This window comes from Theropithecus gelada, chromosome X, assembly GCF_003255815.1.
Source record: "Theropithecus gelada isolate Dixy chromosome X, Tgel_1.0, whole genome shotgun sequence".
NCBI lineage: Eukaryota > Metazoa > Chordata > Mammalia > Primates > Cercopithecidae > Theropithecus > Theropithecus gelada.
In genome coordinates, this window is record NC_037689.1 from 126018086 (window position 1) to 126022688 (window position 4603).

Genomic DNA, 4603 nt, shown 5'->3' on the forward strand with positions numbered 1-4603 from the left:
TAATATCAAAAAGGAAAATTTCCGTAACTATCTATTCCAAGAAACCAAGAAGAACACAGGAAAATCATAACAGGTTACCCCTAAAGTAAGTAAATACTGCTTTTATTTTTCATATCTTCCCTAACTCCAAAGGCTGGGAAACAACTGAACAATGGCTTGGCTATGGAGTTTGGGGGAGAAAGAAAATGACAAGATAATTACATGCCCAGCCCAGCTATCATTCACCTATGAGAGCAGCAGAAATACATTTTCAGATATTTAAGGATGAGAAAGTATACTGCCTAATTATTCAACTTAGACAAAGAATAATTTTGGTTGATCAAGATATGAGACAATTGTTCTCAAATTATGTTTTTTCAAGAAAGAAAAAGATATTAGTCAAAATAATGAATTTGAGAAGAATCAGGATGTGCTACGAAATAAATAACAGTGAGGAAAGACATTGGTGGTTGGTGACTTATCATGGCAACTGTGATGACCGTGACCAAAGTCCCAGAGATCTGTGATGTGAGGAGGATTGAGCATAGAGGTGTTCACTCCCGCATCTGAGGACTGGGGCTGGATGATGCTTTGGAGGCTCAACAGGCTTCCCAGGGCAAGGTGGGTCAGCTTTGCTGCACAGCGAGCAGCTGGTGTGGGGCTGGAGATGATCCATAAGGTGAAGATTGTCAAGTGGGCAGTCCTCATTGCTGGTCAGCTGGGCACAGGGAAGACAGCTATCACCCTAGGCATGGCCTAGGCCCTGGGACCTGACACCTTGTTCATAGCCATCACTGGCAGTGAGATCTCCCTGGAGATGAGCAAGACCAAGGCACTGACACAGGCTTTCGGACCATCTTTTGGCATTTGCTTCAAGGAAGAGATGTAGATCATCCAAAGAGAAGTGGTTGAGACCCAGATTGATAGACCAGTGACAGGAATGGGCTCCAAGGTGGGCAAACTGACCATCAAAACCAAAAAGATGGAGACCATCTATGACCTAGGCACGAAGATGATTGAGTCCCTGACCAAAGACAAGATCCATGCTGGTGACATGATCACTATTGACAAAGCAATGGGTAAGATGTCCAAATTGGGCCACTCCTTCACATGCTCCGATAACTACAGCCCCATGGACTCCCAGACCAAATTCAGGCAGCCCCCAGATGGAAAGCTCCAAAAATGCAAGGTGTACACCATGTCCCTTGCACAAGATCGACATCATCAACCCCCACACCCATGGCTTCCTGGCTCTCTTCTCATGTGACACAAGAGAGATCAAGTCAGAAGTTGCCAAGCAGATCAATGTCAAGGTATGTGAGTGGATAGAACAAAATAGAGAGTTTATGAATCTATATCTACATCTGTATACCTATCTTTGGTGACAATAATAATCAGCAAAATGAGAATATATTTTATTTTGAATTGGTACACTTTTAATACTTTTGGCCAGACATATTTTCTTTGTGTGATATTATACCACATATTTCATAATATAACATTCCTGATTATCAGATTCTAAATGTAAGTAGCACCCCTCAGTTATTGTGACACACAAAAACACAAGTACACAATTACAAATTGATTTTAAAGGAGAGATATTGCTCATAGTTGAGTAGAACTGGTATAAAAGGTATGAGAAAACTCTGCTACCCATCTGTAGTAATGATGCTAAAAATAAAATTAGGTAATATATCAAAAACAGTTTCATAGGAACTAAAGATTTAAACATTAAACATTAAATCACACTTGAAAAGTATTGTGAATAATTATTAATATTGGGCTTTGAAAGCATGACCACAGTGGGTCAAACTATAAAGACAACCACTGGTAGAACTTTATTTGATAATAACAGTAACAAATTCTAAAGAAACATTAAAGGTAAATGAGAAATTAGGGGAGTATTTACAAAATAGAAATAAAGTGAAAGGTAAATATGCTTACATTATAAACAGGTTTGTGAAAATGAATTTTAAAATATGCAAATAATAAACTTAAGAAAAATATTTAACTGCACAAGTCATCAAGTAAATGCAAATTAAAATAATATATTTTATCTCATTAACTGACAAAGATAAAAACAAAAGTAACAATACCTAGAGGCAGTGTAGACATGGGAAAAATAGCACTCTTATACATTGCTAATGGTTTATTTGGAAATATGTAGCAAATGCTTCAAAATATGTATGCTATATGCATAAGAATTTCTACTTCAGGGAATTTATCTTAAAGAAATAATCAGAAATTTGCAAATGCAGAAGTGATTATCATAGCATTGCTCACATGTTGATTTAAGTTATAGGTTATATAAAAAAGAGACCCCTTAATATATGGCATGAAAAAATAGATACAATTGTGTCTTTCTTATGTAAACAGCCCTTCTAATCTCAACACGTAGTATTCATCTTTGGATCTAAGGCCACTGCTCCAGTTATCATCTTCCAGTCAAGAGGAAGGTAGAAAAGCCCAGGGTAGCACATAGCATTCATTTATTTTTAGAGACAGAACTAAGAAGTGGAATATGCCACTTCTGCTCAGAATTCACTGACTACAATATAATAATCATATGGCCAAAATTGCAAAGTCGTGTTGTAAACATGGTTTTAGGATGGACATCCATGGGTCCAGCTAAACTTATGAGTTCAATTGTTAAGTAAAAGGAGAATAGAAATTGATATACATTTATCAGCTTCTGCAGCAATGAAATATAACAAGTAAACACTTCCAATATTTTGATTAAACAGATACATAGGTATCCACATGATGGACTAGCCTCTAGCCATTAAAATTAATGCTGAGGAAGAGCATTTAGTTACCAATGGAAAAAAGTTCTTGTCCAAATCTTGTTCCAGTTGTCTTTATGACACTGCAGATAGGAATCTGACAGCGAAAACACAATGTCTTTAGTAGTCCATGTCCTTATTTGACTATTTTGTTTTGGATTTAAGGCTAAATCAGGCTTCAATAGATACATGGAATGTATTTATAAAGATTACTTACCTAACATGTGCTACATTTTTTTGATTCCTCAGTTTCTGGGTAATCCTAATTAGTACTTCCATCCCAGTGTTTGATGCAATAACTACTTTTGATTGAGTGCATAAGAATCATTCACAATGCCAAGCATTTTTCTTACATTAAGCCTTTTATCCTCAACTATTCCCAAGAAGTAGATACCAGAATTATCATTACTCTTGCTCACAAATAAGGAAACAGGCACAGAGCGGTTAAACTTGCCCACATGTACCAGCTAATAAGTGGCAAAGGCAAGGTTAAAATCTCAATCTCACTCTTAAGCCTGTATTCTTTTTTTGTTATTATTATACTTTAAGTTCTGGGTTACATGTTCAGAACGTGCAGTTTTGTTACATAGGTATACACGTGCCATGGTGGTTTGCTGCATCCATCAACCCATCACCTACATTAGGTATTTCTCCTAATGTTATCCCTCCCCTAGCTCTCCAACTCCCACAGGCCGCAGTGTGTGATATTCCCCTCCCTGTGTCCGTGCGTTCTCATTGTTCAACTCCCACTTATGAGTGAGAACATGTGGTGTTTGGTTTTCTGATCTTGTGATAGTTTGCTAAGAATGATGGTTTCAAGCTTCATCCATGTCCCTGCAAAGGATATGAATTCATCCTTTTTATGGCTGCATAGTATTCCATGGTATATATGTGCCACAGTTTCTTTATCCAGTCTATCATTGATGGACATTTGGGTTGGTTACAAGTCTTTGCTATTGTAAATAGTGCTGCAATAAACATATGTGTGCATGTGTCTTTCTCGTAGAATGATTTATAATCCTTTGGGTATATGTCCAGTAATGGGATTGCTGGGGCAAATGGTATTTCTGGTTCTAGATCCTTGAGGAGTCACCACACTGACTTCTACAGTGGTTGAACTAATTTACACACCCACCAACGCTGTAAAAGCATTCCCATTTTTCCACAACCTCTCTAGCATCTGTTGTTTCCTGACTTTTTAAGGATCGCCATTCTAACTGGCATGAGATGGTATCTCATTGTGGTTTTTGTTTTTTTTTAAATTATATTTTAAGTTCTAGGGTACATGTGCATAGCATGCAGGTTTGTTACATATGTATACTTGTGCCATGTTAGTGTGCTGCACTCATCAACTCGTCATTTACATCAGGTATAACTCCCAATGCAATCCCTCCCCCTACCCCCTCCCTGTGATAGGCCCCGGTGTGTGACGTTCCCCTTCTCAAGTCCAAGTGATCTCATTGCTCAGTTCCCACCTATGAGTGAGAACATGCGGTGTTTGGTTTTCTGTTCTTACAATAGTTTGCTGAGAATGATGGTTTCCAGCTGCATCCGTGTCCCTACAAAGGACACAAACTCATCCTTTTTTATGGCTGCATAGTATTCCATGGTGTATATGTGCCATATTTTCTTAATCCAGTCTGTCACTGATGGACATTTGGGTTGATTCCAAGTCTTTGCTATTGTGAACAGTGCTGCAATAAACATACGTGTGCATGTGTCTTTATAGCAGCATGATTTATAATCCTTTGGGTATATACCCAGTAATGGGATGGCTGGGTCATATGGTACTTCTAGTTCTAGATCCTTGAGGAATCGCCATACTGTTTTCCATAATGGTT

General features: G+C 37.9%; 1 pseudogene; it reads left to right on the plus strand.

Annotated features, from left to right (window-relative positions):
• Positions 1–462: 462 nt before the first annotated feature.
• Positions 463–1364, plus strand: LOC112615269 (annotated as a pseudogene).
• Positions 1365–4603: the final 3239 nt, after the last annotated feature.